The following is a 24,430-nucleotide window of genomic DNA, read 5'->3' as shown; positions in this document are numbered from 1 at the left end:
CAGGAGAAAAAAGAGTCAGAGGACTATCACCGTATGTTATGGAGGTCTGAAGAAAAACTCAACAGGGAACCTAGATAAAAGAGGTTAAACAAAATTTAGGAGATAAAATAAAATTGAACTGAGAATCCATCAGGGTTTCTAGAAAGGATTTATCAAATTTATAGGTGTTACACAGATATAGACCCTGAGGCCCCTGAGAACATAAGGATGATAAATATGACCTTCATCAAGCAAAGTGCCCCAGAGATTAAAAATTATAGAGATTAGATGTTGTATTTGAAATGAATCCTTCTCAATTAGTAGATGTTGCTTTTAAAGTATCTAACAACAGAAGCAAGGAGATGTGAAGCAGAATACAGCTTTTCTGGTAGCAGCATTGAAAGTCAGTTACGTAAAGGAGGGCTCCCAGGAGGCTCAATGGTAAAGAACCTGCCTCCATTATAGGAGTTGCTTGTTCAGTCCCTGGGTCAGGAAGATCTGCTGGAGAAGGAAATGGCAACCCACTCCAGTATTCTTGCCTGGAAAATCCCATGGACACAGGAGCCTGGTGGACTACGGTTCACGGGCTATAGGTCACAAAGAGTCAGACACAACTGAGTGACCGAGATATAGCGGCAACTGAAGTGTCCATCAATAGATGAGCGGATAAAGAAGATGTGGTACAATGGAATATGACTCAGCCATAGAAAGACTAAAATCCTGCCGCATGTTACGTGGATGGACTTAGAGGATATTTTGCCAAGTGAAATAAGTCATATAGAAAAAGACACATATTGTATGATTTCCCTTCTTTGGGAACCTACAAAACAAAATAAACAAATATAACAAAACTGATTCAGACTCGCGGGTCCAGAGAATGAACTGGTGGTTACCAGACGAGAGGGAAGGGGGTGGGGGAATGAGTGAAATAGGTTAAAAAGGTTAAGATGTTCAAACTTCCAGTTTTAAAATAAGCCACAGGGATGCAATGTACAGCATATGGTCTATAGGCAATGATACTATAATATCTTTCTATGGTGACAAGGGATAACCAGACTTATTGGGGTGATCATTTTATAATGTGTAAAAATAATGAATCACTATATTGTACACCTGAATCTAATATAGTAATTGTAAGTCAATTAAAGTTCATAAATACATAAACAAAACAGAAATGTTAAAGCACACAGACTACTACTACATACAGGTTAGAATGACAAATTAAAAATACTGGCAATGCTGTAATACAATTGCTCAAAGAGGTAGACACCTGGAAGCCTCATACCTCGCTGGTGCAAATGTAAAGTGGTACAATCACTTTGGAAAACTACTTGGCAGTTTCTTTAAAAGTTAAACCTGAGGCTTCCCTGGTGGTCCAGTGGTTAAGAATCTGCCTTCCAATGCAGGGGACATGGGTTCAATCCCTGTTTAAGGAAATAAAATGCCAGTTAAACCTATGTTCCAGTCATTCCTCTTCGAGATATTTATCCCAAAGAAATGAGAGCATACATCCACACCATGATATGTGAATATTCATAGCAGTCTAAGTCAAATTGCTGAAAACTGGATATATTAGTTTCCTAGAGCTGCTGTAACAAACTACCACCAACCGAGTGGCTGAAGCAACAGAAACTGATTTCTCTCACAGTTCAGGAGACCAGGTGTCAGCAGATGCATTGCTTCTAGAGGCTCCAGGGAGGAATCTGTTCCATGCCTCTCTCCTAGCTTCTGGGGGTTGCTGGGCAATCCCTGGCATTCCTGGGATTGCAGCTGCATCTCTCTGAGCTCTTCCTCTGTTAGCATATAGCTTTCTTCCCTTTGTGTCTCTATGTGTCTGTTCTTTTCTTATAAGGCCACCCGTGAACAGATTCAAGGTTCACCTTAATCCAGGATGACCTCACATCAGCCAATTATATCTGCAAAAACCCTATTTTCAAATAAGGTCACATATGCAGGTACTAAAGCTTAGGATTTGAACACATGGGATTAGGGAACACAATTTAACCCACTACCTGGTGTGGTCAAGAAGAGCTTCTAGAGAAGGGAATTGCTACCCACTCCAGTATTGTTGACTGGAGAATTCCACTGACATAGGAGCCTGGTGGGCTACAGTCCATGGGGTCACAAAGAGTCAGACACGACTAAGCGACTTACACTTCCATTTTCACATGGTAGGTGGGGATGTACAAAAACAGGTGAATGAGTAACAAGTGTTATATCAATACAATGGAATTCCACCTAGGTAGCAACATGGAGGAATCTCAAAACTGTGATGCCAAGTGAAAAAGGTTGGACCCAAAAAAGGTCCTACTGATGACTTTATGTAAAATTCTAGAAAATGTGAATATGTAGTGAAAGAAATCAGATCAGTGACTGCCTGGATTTAGCAGCTGAGGGAGAGAGCAAAGAATCATGAGGAATCTTTTGGAGATGATGGAAATGGCCACCATCTTGATTGTGGTGATGGTTTTTGGTTTCGTGCATGTGTGTGTGTGTGTGAGTTGCTCAGTGGTGTCTGACTCTTTTCAATCCCACGGACTGTAGCTTGCCAGGCTCCTCTGTCCATGGGATTCTCCAGGCAAGAATATTGGAGTGGGTTGCCATTTTCTCCTCCAGGGAATCTTCCCAACCCAGTAATCGAACCCAGGTCTCTTGCCTTACAGGCAGATTCTTTAACCTCTGAGCCACCAGGGGCTCATCTAAACACTTCAAATATTCACTTTAATGTGTATACTTCATTAGATGTAAATTATACCTCAATTTAAAAAAAAAGAATTTGGGCTTCTTTTCAAATGAATGAGTCTAAGTTTTAGCTACAGGGAATTTAATTAAGTGGTGCTAAGTCGCTTCAGTCATGTCACAATCTTTGCAACCCTATGGACTGTAGCCCACAAGGTTCCCCTGTCCATGGGATTTTCCAGAAAAATCCCTCCTTCAGGGAAACTTCCCAATCCAGGAATCAAACCCATATTGCTTATATCTCCTACACTGGCATGTGGGTTCTTTACTAGCACCACCTGGGAAACCCCTAATTAAGTAGGGGGTGGGGGTAACTATAGATCTAACTAATGAAGAAATGGGGACCAAAAAAAAACAGTATTCTTTTATATACTTCTAATTTATAGTGTCAACCCTGAAGATGCTAAAAAGATTAGGATAATCAGTGTAGATTGTGAAAAATAGCATGTCATCAGGATGTTATACATATAAAACTGTTAGCACTAAATTAATTCAGAAATATCTGTTGTTGTTGTTCAGTTGCTAAGTCACGTCCAATTCTTTGCAACCCCATAGCCTGCAGCACACCAGGCTTCCACGTTCTTCACCATCTCCCAGAGCTTGCTCAAACTCATGCCCATTGAGTCAGTGACGCCATCCAAGCATCTCATCCTCTGTCACCCCCTTCTGCCCTCAGTCTTTCCCAGCATCAGGGTCTTTTCCAAACAGTTGGCTCTTCATATCAGGTGGCCAAAGAAATATCTCTAGACACTAAAAATGCCAAAGGTTTAGGTTTACACTGTAATTTTGGATAACGAATAAATATCTACTAGGTATGAATTTTCAAGTCATAAAAGTTCAGGGTGTCAAGATGCATTCTTCTTCCTTTTATATTAACTGGAATTAATTTAGCTCTTGCGATCTCATGTCCATTGAAGGTTTTACAATAGAAAACTCAAAGTAGACGACACAAAGTAGACCACTCTCTCCCAGCATCAACCTCTGCCTCGTGTGTCATTGTGGCACCCAGGTAGAGTCTATGATCCCACTGCTCTCCTCCATCTCTACGAACCTCTGAGGGACAGCTTGCCTCAGCTTATCTTGTCATGTACTGGTGTCCGTCACTGATGTTCTGGTTCTCCTCACTGGGGCTCCCTGGGCACTGGATCTCCTTCATTCATACAGGTCCCTACTATCTGCAACCCTACCTATGGCTCTCTCTATTCAGACACTCCCCCATACCACTCTGAGGCAGAGGACACTAAGCCTCCTCTCAGGCCCATCTACCCAGACGCCTCCCTCACTCACAGATAAACCATTGCTCAAATACTGTGTTGGATGAGGATCTTCTCCCTCACTCTTTCCACCTTCCAGGCCATATGGGAAGGCTGGCAATGGTCCTCACCTTCCCCTCAGGCTGGCCAGAGTGTTCACTGCCCAGTTAACCCCCAGGGTTTCAGAGCAGGAAGGGTGAGAATCCTGGGCATTTCTCAAAGACAGATTGCAAATTGATTACATCCTCTCCAGATCCCCTCCTTGCCATGAGTTGGTCAGCCTTTTCATTTCTTTCAGAGTTCATGGTATATTCTTCTCATAGTGCATTATTTAGAAATAAACTCCATGGCATCTTCATTCCATTCTTGACACTTGATCTTTCAGGCCAGATTATTTTAAATTGTAAGCCATCTCTCCTTTCCAAATCATCAAAAACCCTATTGGCTCTGAGGCCTTTCACCACGCATTCAGAAGCCAACTTCATCCTGTCTCTTCTACTGCCATTCTACTCCAAGTCATTATCACCTCTCACCTGGCCTACTGCCACATGCCCTGACCCTGGACTTCCAGTCTCTGGAACTGTGAGAAATAAATGTCTGTTGTTTGTAAGCTACCCAACTGATGATACTCCATTCAGTTCAGTTCAGTTCAGTTCAGTTCAGTCGCTCAGTCGTGTCCGACTCTTTGCGACCCCATGAATTGCAGCACGCCAGGCCTCCCTGTTCATCACCATCTCCCGGAGTTCACTCAGACTCACGTCCATCGAGTCAGTGATGCCATCCAGCCATCTCATCCTCGGTCGTCCCCTTCTCCTCCTGCCCCTAATCCCTCCCAGCATCAGAGTCTTTTCCAATGAGTCAACTCTTCGCATGAGGTGGCCAAAGTACTGGAGTTTCAGTTTTAACATCATTCCTTCCAAAGAAATCCCAGGGTTGATCTCCTTCAGAATGGACTGGCTGGATCTCCTTGTAGTCCAAGGGACTCTCAAGAGTCTTCTCCAGCACCACAGTTCAAAAGCATCAATTCTTTGGCACTCAGCCTTCTTCACAGTCCAACTCTCACATCCATACATGACCACAGGAAAAACCATAGCCTTGACTAGATGGACCTTAGTCGGCAAAGTAATGTCTCTGCTTTTGAATATGCTATCTAGGTTGGTCATAACTTTTCTTCCAAGGAGTAAGCGTCTTTTAATTTCATGGCTGCAGTCACCATCTGCAGTGATTTTGGAGCCCAAAAAATAAAAGTCTGACACTGTTTCCACTCCATTATAGCAGCTCAAATGGGTTAAGTCTCCTTCTGGACTCCTTGCTTCTACTTTTATTTTCTCAAAATCTGTTCTCCACAAAGAAGCAAGAGTAATCTGCCTAAAACATGTTAGACTCTGATACACTATTCTAACCTAGCACTTGCTCTTTATTTCACTCAGTGAAAGCTGAAGGCCTTACCATAGCCTCCAAGGCCCCACATGACTTCAACCCTTTTAACTCTGATCTCCCTAACTCCAGCTCTCCTGACCTTCTTAATGCTCCCTGAACACACCAGGCATGCACCTTATGCCTGATGGCCTTTGCTCTAACTGTTCTCTCTTCCTGGAATGTTCTGCTCCCCAAAATCTCCTCAATAACTCCCTCAACACCTTCCTATCTCTGCTCAAATCCCACTTTCTCCATGCTGCCTACTCTGAACACTTCAATTCATGTTACAACCTTGCCCCACCTCAAATGAATTGCCCACCTTCTTTTATTCCCCCTCTTAACATCGTGTTTATCATCTGCTATCTCAGGTAGTTTCCTTGAGCTGCAGATTCTCAGATGTTGAAAAGCAAGCAGAATGTTCATTAGAGAGTACCTATGACCAGGTACCTATGAAAGTGAGGGCAGGGAAATAGGGTTGGGCAGAGAGGGGGAAGGCGGAACAGTAATATGGTCCCAGTGAAGAGGTCTCAGCTGACCTTCCGGGAGTTATGGAGCTCAGATATTCCAAGTTAGGATGAAAGGTTGGGCCTTTGTGTCTGGATGTGGGCTACCTCTGGAAAGAGACCCAACCTTGAGTGAGGAGTTTTGTTTAAAGGCAATCCCAAGAGGAGACCGACAGTTGAAGGTCAGGTTCTATCAGTAGCCAAGAGAAGTAAGTCCTTCGTTCCAGAAGGAGTTTTCCAGTGGAACATCACTGTATCCACCATACCTCCTAATAATTTGCTTATGTCCTATTGTATTTCTTTTTTTTTTTTTTTAGTTTTTTATTTTTTAAATTTTAAAATCTTTAATTCTTACATGCATTCCCAAACATGAACCCCCCTCCCACCTCCCTCCCCATAACATCTATTTCTTATCTTCTTCTCTTGGCTAACAAGTGTTATGAGAGTAGGGTATTTTATTTATTAATATTTACAGCACCCAGCACATTATATGTACTCAATGAATAGTTTTAAGTGAATTCCAAAATAACCTTATCTAGGGCCCAACTGACTCTTCCATTTGAAAGACATATCTTTCAAGTATATGGGCTCTGGTACAAATTTGGATAAGTCTATTTAATTGCTCAAAAGCCAATAATTTGGCTCTTTGCTGCTTTCAGGAATTCCCTCCCTGAAACCAAAAATGCTTAATCATTATCTATGGTAGTGGTGGAAGAGCTACAGAGTTGTTTGTTTAAAAAAAAAAGAAAAGAAAAAGGAATTTCCAAAAAGGAAAAGTAAATACCAAGCAACATTTCAAAATAATATGCTATCATAAAGGAGAAAAAAATTAGAATGTAATTATGTGGATAAACATATGGCTTCATAACATCATTGAGAAGCTGAATGCATGCCTGCCTGCACCATTAACTTCAAGAATCCTCATACTACGGCAAAAAATCTCTCTTAAGTATTACATTACTTGTATCCAAACTTGGTCTGAACTGATATAGTACAAAGCTTCTACCATCCAGAAAGAAAATATTAGGGGAAAATGTATGCAAGGAAATAGAATAAAGGAAAATTTATCTTAAGTTCCTTTAATTTATGACTATATTTAAAGTAGCCCAACAGATGTGCCTTGAGAAAATCTATGGACTTGGACCCAGATTCCAAAATAACTACTTCACAGAATATAAACAGATGCTCAGTGCTATACACACATATGCATAGAGCTCACGTATAATGTGTGGCCTCACCATCTGTAGTTTTGCAGACACATGTATACTACATTCTCTTTATTTCTTTCCTAAAATGCTAAGCTTCTAGTTTTAAATTCTAATTCAAACACTACTGGAGATTTCCAACAATCAAGCCTGAGGGAGCTCTAAATACCATAAACAAGGCAACTCAGTTCAACAACATAACACCCAGGGAAATGGTTTTCTTGGAAAAGACCCTGATGCTGGGAAAGACCGAAGGCAAAAGGAGAAGGGTATGGCAGAGGATGAAATGGTTAGATAGCATCACTGACTCAATGGACATGAATCTGAGCAAACGCCAGGAGATAGTGCAGGACAGAGGAGCCTGGCGTGCTACAATCCATGGGGTCACAAAGAGTTGAACACAATTTAACGACTGAACAGTAACAACAACATGTACAATTGCCTGAATGTCATGAAAGCAAAATAAAAAGTTGACTCTGACCTCAAAGAGTGGTTGTTGTTCCATAGCAAAGGCTTGGAGAGGGACAAAAGGCCCAGACCACCCAGATACGACAGATTTCCTCAAACAAATGCACATCTGAATCCAATCCAATATTTTATCCCACTTATTCTGGCTTCAACTTCTGCCTCACTTTTTGCATGCTCACATTTACACCATTCCCATCAGATTTCTTAAGAATGGATTTCCTTTGCATCATAGAGCACTGGTCTATGATACACTGGTTTAAATCACTTGGTCATAATTATAGTCTCCTGGGACTGAAGAACATGCTTGACATGGCTAGGAGGACTGACAGCATCTCAGGTCAAACACTGATGGTCTGAAGTGTCTTCCTGTATCTCAAATGCCTCTCTCTAGAGATCTGGGCAACAGGCAGCCAAGAACCCCATGAGTGATATCCAGCTCCTCATCAGAAGCAGTCATGTATCAATATACAGCACTAATTGGATGTGTTCATCTTTATTGTGTGCTCATGGTCCATGCAATATTTTCCAAATTGCAACCAGACACTTTATACAAAATCATTTTATAACACTGAAATTGCATTTTTTTAACAATGGTATCTATACAAGATTGAAGTCAATTTACCCCCATCTTCTAGGACCCCAAAAAATCCCTTAATCCAAACAGGCTGCTCAATTCCAATTCAAACAAACATGGGGCTGACTAATAGAGTCACACTCTACACATCCACAAAGAAATAATAGATTTACATGAAGGTTTACTTTTTATAAGTCCTGTTTTACTTTCATGAGTAAAAACCTGTTTTTTTGGAGATGCTGGGAGCTCAGATTTCACCATCCTGTCTCTCCCCATTAGTTACACTTACCAGGCGGGTGGGCTGTGTCATCTATTAAAATGGACTATCCAAATTCTTTCCCCAGTGTCAGTATTTTTGAGATGAACACAGCAATTGCATCAATTGTGTTTTATTTAACTGCATCATGGCTTTTTCCACAGCTGGGTTTTCCTAAAGCACAGTGTGAGAATGGCAGAAATAATTTTGCAGAGTATAGAAATGCTCATATAATTTACTGATCTTCATAGTTATAACAGATTGTCATCTTCATGTTGTCAAGTAGACCACATTTGCCAGCTTAATTTCGATAATAATAATAAATTGTGCTTCACGTATTTATCTCCTTGAAAAATCTTGTTACATACTGTGAGGAAGAAAACTTGCTTTCATAATAATCCCATCATTAAAAGACGTCATTAAAAGTCAGAAGTGCAAATTACAATCTTTTCCCCAAAATATTTTGAGAGGGCTTAGTATTTTATTTTAACAGCTTGACTGCCCTGGACATTTGAAGATGAGGTTTCTTTTTGTGTTCCCCAGAGCCAAATGGGCACTGCACTGCTCTCCTGACATCTAGAGAGCAACTGGCCTGGACAACTTATGGATTAACCAGTTAAGCTTGCAGTTGCTGCTTTGCCTTGTGTGTGTTTAAGACCCAGGAAGTACTGACATCATTGTGGAAGTATAGAATTTAATTTCACCAATAAATCAAATTGGGCTCAAGCTGTTAGTAACACCGTCACATTTACAGTCAGGCAGAGGCTAAATATTCAGTGAACTGATAACAAGATATCAAGATTTTTCCCCTCCAAGTTCCTGTTTTTAATCAGGCCAAGCCCAGTGCAGAAGAGACCAAAGTGCACAAGCTGCTGGCCAAGACCCTGCAGACCCAGTGTCAAGGGTCATTTCCGGAATCAGTCTAATAAGAACCTACATGGAGAAAGCAGAGCCAAGTGCTGGGTTTTTGCAAACAAGAAAAGGGCCAAAGACCTGGGTGTGGTCCACAGAGATGGTCAACAAGACAGGGGATAAAGGTTTTGAAAGAAAAACAAAGCTTTAAAATGCCTGCCCTAGATCTTCATGACCCAGATAATCACGATGGTGTGATCACTCACCTAGAGCCAGACATCCTAGAATGTGAAGTCAAGTGGGCTTTCTAAGGCATCACTACAAACAAAACTAGTGGAGGTGATGGAATTCCAGTTGAGCTATTTCAAATCCTGGAAGACGATGATGTGAAAGTGCTGCGCTCAATATGCCAGCAAATTTGGAAAACTCAGCAGTGGCCACAGGACTGGAAAAGGTCAGTTTTCATTCCAATCCCAAAGAAAGGCAGTGCCAAAGAATGCTCAAACTACCGCACAATTGCACTCATCTCACATGCTAGTAAAGTAATGCTCAAAATTCTCCAAGCCAGGCTTCAGCAATACATAAACTGAACTTCCTGATGTTCAAGCTGGTTTTAGAAAAGGCAGAGGAACCAGAGATCAAATTGCCAACATCCGCTGGATCATGGAAAAAGCAAGAGAGTTCCAGAAAAACATCTATTTCTGCTTTATTGACTATGCCAAAGCCTTTAACTGTGTGGATCACAATAAATTGTGGAAAATTCTGAAAGAAATGGGAATACCAGACCACCTGCCTCTTGAGAAACCTATATGCAGGTAAGGAAGCAACAGTTAGAACTGGACATGGAACAACAGACTGGTTTCAAATACGAAAAGGAGTACGTCAAGGCTGTATATTGTCACCCTGCTTATTTAACTTCTATGCAGAGTACATCATGAGAAACGCTGGACTGGAAGAAACACAAGCTGGAATCAAGATTGCCCAGAGAAAAATCAATAACCTCAGATATGCAGATGACACCACCCTTACGGCAGAAAGTGAAGAGGAACTGAAAAGCCTCTTGAGGAAAGTGAAAGAGGAGAGTGAAAAAGTTGGCTTAAAGCTCAACATGCAGAAAACTATCAACCCTGGGATTTCTTGGGAGGGAATGATGCTAAAGCTGAAACTCCAGTACTTTGGCCACCTCATGCAAAGAGTTGACTCATTGGAAAAGACTTTGATTCTGGGAGGGATTGGGGGCAGGAGAAGAAGGGGACAACCGAGGATGAGATGGCTGGATGGCATCACTGACTCGATGGATGCGAGTCTGAGTGAACTCCGGGAGATGGTGATAGACAGGGAGGCCTGGCGTGCTGCGTCGCAAAGAGTTGGACACGACTGAGTGACTGAACTGAACTGAACTGAAGATCATGGCATCTGGTGTCATCACTTCATGGGAAATAGATGGGGAAACAGTAGAAACAGTGTCAGACTTTATTTTTTGGGGCTCCAAAATCACTGTACATGGTGATTGCAGCCATGAAATTAAAAGACACTTACTCCTTGGAAGAAAAGTTATGACCAACCTAGATAGCATATTGAAAAGCAGAGACATTACTTTGCCGACTAAGGTCCGTCTAGTCAAGGCTATGGTTTTTCCAGTGGTCATGTATGGATGTGAGAGTTGGACTGTGAAGAAGGCTGAGCACTGAAGAATTGATCCTTTTGAACTGCGGTGTTGGAGAAGACTCTTGAGAGTCCCATGGACTGTAAGGAGATCCAACCAGTCCATTCTGAAGGAGATCAGCCCTGGGTGTTCTTTGGAAGGAATGATGCTAAAGTTGAAACTCCAGTACTTTGGCCACCTCATGTGAAGAGTTGACTCATTGGAAAAGACTCTGATGCTGGGAGGGATTAGGGGCAGGAGAAGCAGGGGACGACAGAGGATGAGATGGCTGGATGGCATCACTGACTCGACGGACATGAGTCTGAATGAACTCCAGGAGTTGGTGATGGACAGGGAGGCCTGGCGTGCTGCGATTCATGGGCTCGCAAAGAGTCAAACACGACTGAGTGACTGAACTGAACTGATGGTATGGCAGAAAGAATGCTGACCCCATGTGGAAAGCCCGACTTGTTTTTACTTTGATACCAAGGATGGGTGATGACTGTCTAGACAGAGGAATTATTAGGTATGATGGCCAATGTCATGTGTTAACTTGAGTAGGCCATGGTACTCAGATATTTGGTCAAACATCATTCTAGATATTACTTTGAAGGTTAGTTTTCTCATTGAGATTGACATTTAAATCAGTAACATAGATTACTCTTCATAATGTGGGTGGACCTCACCCAATCAGTTAAAGGCCTTCTAGAAAACGACCGATCTTTCACCGAAGAGGGAATTCTGTTAGGAGTCAGTCTTTGGACCACAAAATCCTCTCTCTACCAGGTCTCCAGCCTGGGCCCTACCCAGCAGATTATAGACTTGCCATCTTCCACAGCCACACGAGCCAATTCTCTAAGATAAATCCCTATCTATATATCTATGCATACATATATGTACATATTCTGTTGCTTCTGTTTCTCCAAAGAAGATTGACTCTCACTTCTCTTTTCTTGGCCCTCTTCCTTCCTTGCTCAGACTCATTTCGTTTTCTAGAAAACACAGAACTACTAAAGATGTTTGAGATGAAAGAATCATATGACAAGAGAGGTATTTCAGTAAGTTAACTCAGAGAGCAGTACAGAAGATGGATCAGAAAAAGACAGATTGGAACAGATTAGAACAATAATGCCTATAGGCCATGCCATCCAATATGGTACCCACTAGTCACATGTAGCTATTTAAGTTAAATTTAAAATTAATTGAAATGATACAGAATTAAACTATCAGTCTTCAGCTGCACTAGCAAACATTTCAAGTATTCGGCCACATAGAGGTAATATCTACCACACTGGAAGGTGTAGATTATAGGTATCCCTATAACTGCAAAAAAGTTGTATTGGAGAGTGGCCATGTAGCAAGATCAGGAAGGCCTCCACTCTGGCTATGACAGAAGCAAGAGAAAGTCATTTGCATTGGGGGCTCAATAAGAGCTCACTCAGGTACCATTTGCTTTACATGTCTTATCCCGGGTTATCATGGACTGTACTCCACAGTGTAGAGTACACAGGGTTGTCCATAAGACCACAGATGAGGAAACTGAATTTTAGCAAAGTGTCTTGCTTAAGGACAACAACCAGACAGTGATGGAGCCGAGATACAGGTCGAGGCAATTTTAACTCCAAAATCTCCATAGATATAGACAACTGTCCTCACCATACATGGAAAAAGAATGTTTAAATGATGACAGAATGCTACACCAAATTCCAACTGGAATTCTAAAGCCATTACATTCCATTTATAGGCTTTCTCTTTAGCACCCATCTTTCTGCCTCCCTACACCTAAGGCACACAGAGCATTTCACAAGTCCCTTGGCATCTGCAATCCTGGATGTTCCTTCTCTGACTACAATCTACTTATCCTTGCCTTTTCTTCTATTTCCCCAAACCTGCTGTGTTAGCTGTTCTAGTCTGTTAGGGCTGTTACAATGAAATACCATAGACTGGGTGGCTTTTGCTCACAGTTCTGGAGGCTACAAATTCCATGATCAAGGCACCACCATGGTGGTGTTCTGGTCAGACCAGAGCCTACTCACCATGTGTTCTCAAATGGCAGAAGGGGCTGGCAGTCTCTCTCTGGACCTTCTTTTATAAGGCACCAATTATTCTCAATAGACGTGAGCTTGAGTGAACTCCGAGAGTTGGTGATGGACAGGGAGGCCTGGCGTGCTGCAATTCATGGGGTCACAAAGAGTTGGACACGACTGAGCGACTGAACTGAACTGAATTATACTCACTGAGAACTTCCTATGTGGCACTAGAGGTAAAGAATCCACCTGCCAATGCAGGAGACATGGGTTCAATCCCAGGGTCAGGAAGATGCCCTGGAGGAGGGCCTGGCAACCCACTTCAGTATTTTTGCCTGGGAAACCCCATGGACAGAGGAGCCTGGCAGGCTGCAGTCCATACGGCTGCAGAGAGTCAGACATGACTGAAGCAACTTAGCACACACATACACACACATACACACACTCACTGAGGGCTCCACTCTCATGACAAGCACCTCCCACAGATCTTGCCTCCTAATATCATCATCTTTGGGGGTTAAGATTTCAAATTCTGAATTTTGGGAGGACACAAATATTCAGACCATCGCAATTGACTGGGTCGGTCTCAGCTGCAACAACAAACAACCCTCCAAAATTCAGTGGCTTATAGCAATGCAACTCTATGTAGCCAGTCTACATGGCTATGTGTGACGATGTGTTACCATTCTACGACAAGGCAAGAAGCTAGCACCAGAATGTAAAAGAAAACACTCTTTCCACCATTGAGAAAGTCTTCCTAAGGAAAAAAAAAAGAGCTGAATTAACTAATGCCCTTAGCCATACAACTGATTTACATTCTGGTATAATCCCCTTATGATGTTTCATATTGAAGTCCAGTAACAGCCCCTGGATCGTGACGAGTATTGGCTTATAAATTCGTGGTTTTGCAAGGCTTTATTATTCTTCCAAAGGCCATGATCCTATAGTTACTACCAATGCTTTCTACAGATTCGAATCCATGAGGCTAGAATCTCTCAAACTCCCTTTGTTTCCACCACTTCAAAACTCATGAAATATTTATCCATCCTTACAAAGCTTCCCTTTCTTTCACAGTAAAATGTGTCCCTGCTCCTTTAGGATAATAATCCTTGTCTTGAGATAACATCTACTTCCTATTAAGTTATTCAGCATTATTTAGTTATTATTGATTTGTAAACTATCCTTTTTTCTTGAATATCACATCTCTAACTTCTGTTTGAATATACACCCGTGCTCAAGTTTCCTTCATCCTGAAAAAATCATTATTTCAACCCCACCTGAGCCAAAAGTTAATCTTGTAACTCTATCTGCCTTTCCAATTGGACTTCACATCCTAACTTCCTATTCACACTCAGTCCACCACTCTACTGAAAATGCTGTTAACAATCAGCATGACAGTGAATATTTTAAACGTCTATTTGAGCCAGAATCACAGTGCTGATCAACCATGTGCTTTTAATTACACCTCATGAAGCAGATATTACTATTCATCTATCATTTGTAAAAGAAAATTAAGGCTCAGAGACATTAAGTAACTTCAAGGAGGCACACTTTAAAATGTTGCTGAGTTTTACACCCAAGTCCATCTGACTTCTTCTCACATCCAATTCTACTTGCTCTCTCTTTGGCACTCCTAGACTCCTTGACTTTGAAGCCCCTATTGTGTCTATGCTCTTTTGCAGGCTCCTGTCTGTCCCCTGGGGGAGCGTGCTCGCTATCCTTTCTCTGTTGGGACCCATAGTTGTTGCTTTTAGGGAAGATTCGCCAGCAGGGCCCCTTCAGGGAGTCTGCTCCTAAACTGCCACACTGTCGGTAGGCTGCCTGCGAGGCACAGGTACATAGCCAGCTTCCAGAAGCATGTTCTAAGGAAGGGTGGCCTGCCTGCACCTGCAGTGGCACTCTTCTGTCCAACCAGCTGATGGGTTGTGCAAAGAGCTCCCAAAAGAAAATGAGGAAAGTAGAGGTGGATATGCGGGTGTAACTTTCCATCCCCTGGAGGGAATTCAAAAAGAGACACCAAGACAAAGAAAGAAGAGAAGCAAAGCCAGAAGAGAAAGGCAGCCCTAAATAACCATCCTAAGAACTTAATTTTAGGAAGAGAGCACGTGACCCTCTAACCACCCTTAGTAGGAAGGGGGTCACTCCCCCGCTAGCTGGCTGGTGGTTCCCGTACTTTGTGAAGAATGTTTTTCTCATGCATAGCAGCAGCATACCAAGCTTCCAAGCTTTCTTTCTGACTGACTATCCTATGAGATGATTTAATTCTCGTGAATGCTTTCAATTCTGAAAAATGCCAGGTTATCCCTCTCTGAGAACATGTTTACTTTTTAACAGGTGCCTCCTAGAAATAACCTCCAAAGAAATAACCACGGTGACACTTTCAGACATATTTACTGACCAATGACAGGATATTGGGGGGTGGGGCGGGCGGATGAACACCAAATCACGGTAGACAGCGGTCTTCTTCCCTCAGTTAACCAGCTAAGGGTGTGACCCGAGCGCTCCCTGATTCCACATAGGATCCATCACCCATGAACGTATGTGCACTGCCTGGATGCTGTTTGCATTTCCATATTCCTCTCAGTAGCTGCAGTCCAGCCTTCCCTACCCAGGGAGGATGGAATGGAGACACCATCACTGTGGTGATCTGGCTGCTCCCATGGAAGCCATTACGCTCCCGATCGAGAGCTTTGCGGCACCCATTTCCCCCACTTATGTGAAGAGGCTGTCGAAAAGCAAGGCAGTGTTGGGTTACCAACAGCTGGGAGCTGTTCTCCGCAGCCAGGTTCCGGGTTTACGGGCGATTACGGGTTAATTGTGTGCGGTGGTGCTATGGGTGGCTGCACTCCTGGCCGGGCCTCCTGGAGACACAATGCCTTTAAGTGGTGGCTGACTCTTGTGGGAATTTCAGAACCTGGCAAGATGGCACGGAGAGATATTTCAGGGCAGGCAGGCTTTCCAGCACCCAAAATAACCACCAGTAGGAAGCTGCCTCGGCGGCCCCCACAGAAGGTCAAGCCACCCCTGCTCTGTCAGCACAAGCCCTTTGAATCATCTCAACACTTTCCATTTAGCCAAGCTTTTCCCTTTCCCCACCCCCACTCTCTTTCCCAGGCTTTAGAACCATCTTGCAGATGGAGCAGCAAGCGGGGGATCATTTCTCTCTTTACTTGGATTTGATAGAGAATTTTAAACGGGAAAGGCACGAGCAGCAGGGAAATCAGCACCCTCCCTTGATCCACCAAACCACAGAAGCTCAGCCCTGGGACAGCTTCGGAGATCTGGCTGGAACTCACATTGTTAATTGAGGGATCGTCACAAATCCCAGTTATCCCAGGGTACCTAATCTGTGTTTGACACTACTCCTTTGCCCTCAAAATGAGGGACCTAAGTATGCCAATCATCCGCACGCATGAAGCCTCCAGCGCCACTCACGCTCCGGTCCTCCTAGCACCGTGAGTTAAGCTGAAGATTCCCGGGATTCTCCACGGCATAGCAGCCGTGCTTCACAGAGGTGCTGTAGCTTGTTATGAGGATGCCGCGCGTGGTTCCTGGAGGGTATATTTTCATTTAGTCTGGATGTTTGGCACACTCTGACCATCAACAGAAGCCCAAGGTAGAAATAGACGGCGTGACGGGTTTACTCCGAGAGTGTTGAAAATGTTTAATCAATTAATGGCGATAATAAAGTATCTCATCGGAAGATAAAACGACAATTCCTCAAGCTACAGCACATTTGTGTCCAGCCTCACAGCTTACAAGCACTTAGGGTGACTGATGGACAAACACGAGAGCTATGCAAATTATGAGTGTCCCCTTTTATGTTTACATTTGTGCATATTTCTGGCTATTTTTGCAGATAGGCAGATTAGCAGCCCTGCTGATAATTTGATCTCTCTGACAGAAGTGAAAAATCATTCACCCATCCCAGAAACATGTTCCCTATCCCCCCCAGCGTATGGATGTAATAAGCTCTCTGGATGTTACCTTGCAGACAGCAGCCATGCACATGACCAAGCCTGGGGATTTCTAGAGCAAAATTAACCTAAAAATGGGCAAAGAGAGAAGCAGTCACAGCACAAGTAGCATCTGGTGAGATGAAATTTCAAATATTTCATTCAAATTATTTAAGACTGCAAGAGCTTATGACATGACCATAAAAGAATGTTGTAGTATTTACTCATTCATTCCTCCTCCAAATTCATTTACTAGCCTAGAAGTTGCATAAGAGTAGGGATCTTGCCTGTTTTTATTCACTGCTGTGTTCCCAGCTGTCTGCTATATAGGAAAGGCTCAAAAAATAGTTGAATTGAATGAATGAATTCATTCATAATTCAGCAAACATTTAACAAATAATACAGTACACAGGCTCTATCATTCTTCTGTTTCCTTCTGTTCTCTTATTATTGTGCAATTTCACTTCTATAGGATTTTCCTTTTGTGGGGATTTGCCAATACCTTGGTCTCTTCCCCCATTAGTCTGGTCTTTTTAAAACATTAAACTTTTTAATATAAAATTGAAATATAATAATTTAAATGGTTCTTAAATAAATTGAATTATCAATATACCATAAAAGAAAATTTAAAAATCAATCTTTGTATTAATCTTACATTTTATAAGGAGGCAAATGATCTCAATATATTTATATAGAAGAATCATGTCTTTTTCTCTAGTTCTCACAAGTGTTTACATTCCATTAAATATCTGAGGTATATGTGCAGATCTTAAAAATGAAATAAGTAATATCAATGCAATCAAGTTATTTTTAAAAACAAAAGTTAATCAGATATATTAGCTAATCCAAATCACTAATTAATACAAACAGTTTTGATTTAATTCACTATTTAAAACTATTTTAGGACGATAATGGAATACCACTACACACTTATTAGAATGACTGACATACAAAAAACCGACAATGCCAAGTGCCAGCAACGGTGAAAAGCAACAGGAATTTTCATTCAGTGCTGCTGGGAATGCAAAATGACATAGCCATTTTGGAAGGCAGTTTGATAGTTTATTACAAAACTAAACATAGTTTTACCATACAATCCAGCAACGACACTTCTGGGTGTTTACCCAATTGATTTAAAAACGTTTTCATAAATCTTGCACACAAACATTAAAAATAGCTTTACTCATAATCTCCCAAAACTAAAGGCAATGAAGAAGTCCTTCAATGGGTGAAAGGATTAAAAAAAAAAACTATGTCACATTCATACAATGGACCATTATTCTGTGTTAAAAGGAAGTTAGCAAGACTTCCCTGGTGGTCCAGTGGCTAAGGCCCTGTGTTCCCAGTGCAGGGGGCCCAGGTTTGATCCCTGGTCAGGGAATTAGATCCCACATGGCCACTAAGAGTTCACATGCCCATCTCAAAGAAAAGATCTGGTAAGCCACAACTAAAGATTCCACGTGCCACAGATAAGACACAACACACCAAATAAATATTTTTTAAAAAAAGAAATTAGGTATCAACCCACAAAAAGCATACCTGAACCTTAAATGCATGTTGCTAAGTTAAACGGAGCATCTAAAAGGCTACAGACTGTATGATTCCAACTCTATGACATTTTGAAAAACGCAAAAGTAAAAACACTAGTGGTTGTCAGAGGTTTCAGGATAGGGAGAAGGAGCTGACTATGAGAAGCACAGATGACTTTTATATGATACTGTATGATATCTGTTCTATATGATACTGTAATTAAAGATACAAAATAGTACGTATTTGTCAAAATCCACAGAACTTTTTTGGGCTTCCCGTGTAGCTCAAACAGTAAAGTATCTACCTGCAATGCCAGAGACCTGGGTTTGGTCCCCTGAAGAAGAAAATGGCAACCCACTCCAATATTCCTGCCTGGAGAGCTACCGTCCATGGGGTCTCAAAGAGCCAGACACAACTGAGCAACTACTATTATAGAACTTTACAGCACAAAGAATAACTTTAATGAATGCACATTTTTAGAAATTATTTAGAAGGTTGAGCAGAATCACAGAATGGAAGGCAGAATGTGACACGATCTATTACAAATGTATGAAACAATCCCCTGAAGTTGGGGAGTAGTGGGGTATGTTGCCCTCAGTAACTTAAAAATTAGTGGAGTCTGTGAATCTAAAGGCAAAAGAAACAGCACATAAACAGTATTCTCTAGTTAATAAAGTCATTTTCCATGCAGGTACAAATTAACAATTCTGATATTTCTACCAACATATACATACATGTATATATATAAGAATTAAGCAATTAACTAAATAAATAAGAGCCAGATTTCTTACTCTTAGACTAGAAACTTACAAATAAACAAGGATGAGAGACCAGAATGAGATTTATCACTGTTAACACTGACCTTAAAAAATAGGAAGTAACAGTAAAAACATGTCATTCAGAGTCTTGGCAATAAATATCAAAATAATCAGCTAAAAGAAATGAAAGTGATGTGTCCAAGGAGGAAGGAATGGGAGAAAAAAGTCAGAAGCCTATGATTTTCTGAAAACTAATTTTTAAAATTACTTTACTGCTTAAGTTGTGTGCTCAGAAAATTTTTGATAAATCAAAATTTTATTTTTAAAGGAAGGAAATAAAACTATGAGAGGCCCAATAAAGCCAAATTTTGAATGTTTAAACATACTAATAAAATCGACAAATCTCTAGCAAGTTTGAACAAAGGCGGAAAAAAATCAAAATACTAGTATATAAAATACTAGTTAAAAGAAAAGATATAGTCACAGATACAGTAGTAATTAAAAAGTTAAGAAACTACTACTATAAATTCTTTCATGTAATTGGAAAACTAAGATGAAATAGCTAAACTCTTATTTTTAAAACTTACCAAAATCAACTGCAAAAGAAATAGAAAGCTTGTATAGTCTTCAAAAGAAAGACCTACTAAATAAATTGTATCACACTTGAAAGTTATTCTACAAAGGAAGCATCTGATTCTATCAAACTTTTAAGCAAGTTACAGACAGTTTTCTCAAGCTTTCAAGGAATAGACCACTCCGACCTTATGCAATCTCTATCAGAAAGAGCAAAAGAGGAAATACATCCCAACTAATCCTAAGTTGCTAATACAGCTTGATACCAAAAAAAGAAAAGAAAAGAAAATTACTTTCCTAGGACACTCATAAACATGAACACAAAATCCTTAATAAAATATTTAGAATATTTGTAAATAAAATCTAGCAAATCCACTGATGTCATTTATCATGTTAACTGTTTAGGGAAAAAACCTATGACAATCCCAATAAATGTAGAGGATAGATTTCATAAAATTCAGCACCCATTTTTAGTAAATACTCTAACCAAACTGGGGATAGAAAGGAAATATTTTAAGCTGGCAAAGCGTTAACCTCCAAAAATCAAATTATTTTAATGGTGAAATATTGGAAATATACTTTTTAAAATAAGGAATGAGACAAGATACCTGATATATATGTAAAGATAAGAAGAACCGAAAGGTACAATTATTGGGAAAGAAAGAAATAAAAATATCATAATATTCAGATTAACATAGAAAACTCCAAAATAACATAAAATTATTAGAATTAATGAGAGTTTAATGTAGGAGGCTAGTTATAAGAAAGGTTAAACTATTAACTAGTGAAGCTGTTAAAATTGATTCACGATATAAAAATAATCAAATTGCATCCCTTTATCATATGTGGAGAAGGCAATGGCACCCCACTCCAGTACTCTTGCCTGGAAAATCCCATGGATGGAGGAGCCTGGTGGGCTGCAGTCCATGGGGTCGCTAAGAGTCGGACACGACTGAGCGACTTCAATTTCACTTTTCACTTTAATGCATTGGAGAAGGAAATGGCAACCCACTCCAGTGTTCTTGCCTGGAGAATCCCAGGGACAGGGGAGCCTGGTGGGCTGCCGTCTCTGGGGTCACACGGAGTCGGACACGACTGACGCGACTTAGCAGCAGCAGTTCTCTGGGGTCGCACAGAGTCGGACACGACTGAAGAGACTTAGCAGCAGCAGCAGCAGCAGCAGCAGCAGCAGCAGCAGCATATACACAAAAAATCAATTCAGGTTTTTTAAAAAGTGAAGATGTGAAAATCAAAATATGTAAACATTTAGAAGAATACCTTATCTTAATGACCTCCCCCACACATATAGAGAAAGATTTTTAACCTTCCACTGCAGGAGATGTGGGTTCAATCCCTGGCCGAGGAGCTAAGATCCACAGGTCTTGGGTCCAAAAAACAAAAACATGAAACAGTAGCAATATTGTTACAAACTCAATAAAGACTTTAAAAATGGTCCACATCAAAAAATCTTTTAAAAAATATTTTTTAAAAGAGCACAAAAAAAGTACAAACCATAAAGAAAAACTGATATATTCAAAAATTAAAATTAAGATCTTTTTATCAAAAGATACCATAAGGAGAATAAGAAGGCAAAACATACATATAACCATAAAAGATTTATATGTAGAAGATAAAAACTGCATAAAACAATGAGAACACAAACACTCCAAAAGGAAAACAGACAAAGGTCATAAATCGGCATTTCACAAAGGAGGAAACACAAATGCCCAACAAACCTATTTTAAAAATCTCAACAGATTGGTAGGGCAGTGGATCAGAATCCACCTGCCAATGCAGGAAACGAAAGTTTGATCCAGGAAGATTCCACATGCCCTACCAGGGAAGTCCCTATTGAGATTTTTTAATAGGCTTGTTGGGCATTTGTGTTTCCTCTTTTGTTGCGGAGCACGGGCTCAGGATATGCAGGCTTTTGTAGCTGCACCTCCTGGGCTCTAGAGCCCAGTCTCAGTAGTTGTGGCACGTGGGCTTAGTTGCTCTGCAACAGGTGAAGCCACCACAAATGAGAAGTCTGCATACCACAACAAAGAATAGGTCTGGAGAACTAGAGAAAGCCCATTCAAAGCAACAAAGACCCAGCACAGTCATAAATAAATAAATATATCTACCCAGCAATCCCACTGCTGAGCATACACACCAAGGAAACCAGAAGTGAAAGAGACACGTGTACCCCAGTGTTCATCGCAGCGCTGTTTATAATATCCAGGACATGGAAGCAACCTAGATGTCTATCAGCAGACCAATGGATAAGAAAGGTGTGATACATATACACAGTGGAGTATTACTCAGCCATTAAAAAGAATCAGTTCTAATGAGGTGGATGAAACTGGAGCCGATTATACAGAGGGAAATAAGTAAGAAAGAAAAACACCAATACAGTATACTAATTCATATATATGGAATTTAGAAAGATGGTACCAATAACCCTGTATGCAAGACAGCAAAAGAGACACAGATGTATAGAACAGTCTTTTGGACTCTGTGGGAGAGGGCAAGAGCAGGATGATACTGGAGAAGAGCACTGAAACATGTAAATTATCACATGGGAAATGAATCGCCAGTCCAGGTTTGATGCATGATACAGGGTGCTTGGGGCTGGTGCACTGGGATGACCCAGAGGGATGGGATGGGGAGGGAGGTGAGAGGGGGGTTCAGGATGGAGAACACATGTACACCCGTGGCAGATTCATGTCAATGTATGGCAAAACCAATACAATATTGTAAAGTAAAATAAATAAATAAAACTAAAATATATATACATATTAAAAATCTCAATAGAGATTTAAAGCTATGTTCGTAAGACCTCAATAATATAACACTTGAAGTAGACTCAATTAGTAAAATTTTTAATTGAGAAAAAAACAAGTGTTGGCAAAGATATAGAGCAATAGGAATTCTTATTCACTTCTAGAACAAACTTTGAAATAAAACTAGAATTATCTTTTTAATACAAATATGTGCACAACTCTATTCCAAGGAATTCAGACTATCCTTGGAAAATTACTTTGAATTTGCACCATGAGACATAATATGAAAATGTAACCTCCATTCAAACAAAATTAAAAATAAAATCCAAGAAACATACATAAAACATACATAAAACCGGTGAACAATTTGTGGCAGGGACATGGAATGTTAATACACCAGAGAAAACAAGTGAAATACACTCCCATGCACAACTTGGATGAATTTTAGATATAATATTATATTGTGGAAAAAATACTCAGAAGACTAACTGTAAGTAATTTAAAACAAAATATGTATCATATTAAAATACAATCTTAATTCTTAGATGTATAAATGTATAGATTTCCTTCTGAAAGTTTATACCACCTTAGCCTCTGGTCCACTGAGAGAGAATCACACAAACACACACACATACATACTCACCTGAATTTTTGTGGCAATATAGAGTACTGCTCCTCTGTTGATACTTTTGTTTTCCCTGAGATAATATTGTTAACAGGCTTTTAAAAAATGAACTTGAAGAAAGTAAAATCTGATATTAAGTCACTCACATCAATAGGTATTTTAAAGTTGATTTAAAATTTCTTATTAAAGAAAAAAAGTAAAACTTTAATTCTTTTTAGCTCCCTCATGTGGCCACCAAGGAAAAAGACAAGTATTTTTCGATTAGAGATAAATCACCTTCACAGCAGTATCTACACCAGGATTCCTATATATCAGTATCATTCTGCATTTAATTGATAGGTCATAGAATGGCATATTTACAGAAAAAGAATTAAAGTGAAAATTCTTGATTCTTCTCACAATATTATTAGAATATCTAAGAAGCAAAAAGCAGCATGTTACACAAGACAAAAAGAGGAAAGTAACTCTCAACCCAGTAACACTAAGTGTATCCCACAGAACATCAATGAACAAGATGTTTTGGGGAGAAGAAAAAAGTACTTCTTGGTAAGATAAGTTTGAAAAACTTGGTATACTATTCCGTCTAGGATGTGAACAGTGACCATTAGCTTAGTCAAAGCTCAGAAAAAGTCCTTTAGTAAAAAAACCTGTTTACCTCTTTTCCACTTAACATTACTCTTTAAAAGGAAACTGCCATGAAAGTACTGACTGACATAGCTCATTTTAGCACATGCTGAATCAAAGCTATCAGTTCTAGTAGGTTTTCAAAATTTATTCAAAACATTATAAACACCTTGGGACAGCCAACAGACACAAGCAGAACTACATTGTTTAGTGAGTATTTATTGTCAAATATGAGATAGTCAGTTGAGTGGAGTGTGGTTATATGAATAAAAAATAAATAAATAAATCTAGTGCAGAGAATAAAAAAAAACTATTCATCTAGAATCCAAATTACTTTTCAGACATTTTTAATTGATTGTGTGTGTTTTTGACAAGGTTAGTTAAGTCTGAGCCTTACATCTTTTAGTTGTAAAATGACTTTGACCATCTCTGCTGTAATAGTTATCAGTTAAGGATATCAACAGTGACGTATTTCAGATAATCTTCAAACTAACTGAAATAAATGGTATTAAGGACAATCTATGTTTGCAAAGGTTGGGAGTTTATATTTGTTCCTGACTGTCACTATTTAAAACCGCCATTACAGAAATGATATAGAAATGATTATACATATATTACTGATTTGGGGTAAGGAAAATAATTTCAGTTTCTATCTTTGTCTCATTACCTTCCACCCAAA

Source organism: Ovis canadensis, chromosome 8, assembly GCF_042477335.2.
Source record: "Ovis canadensis isolate MfBH-ARS-UI-01 breed Bighorn chromosome 8, ARS-UI_OviCan_v2, whole genome shotgun sequence".
Taxonomy (NCBI): Eukaryota; Metazoa; Chordata; class Mammalia; order Artiodactyla; family Bovidae; genus Ovis; species Ovis canadensis.
This window is presented reverse-complemented; position numbering follows the sequence as displayed.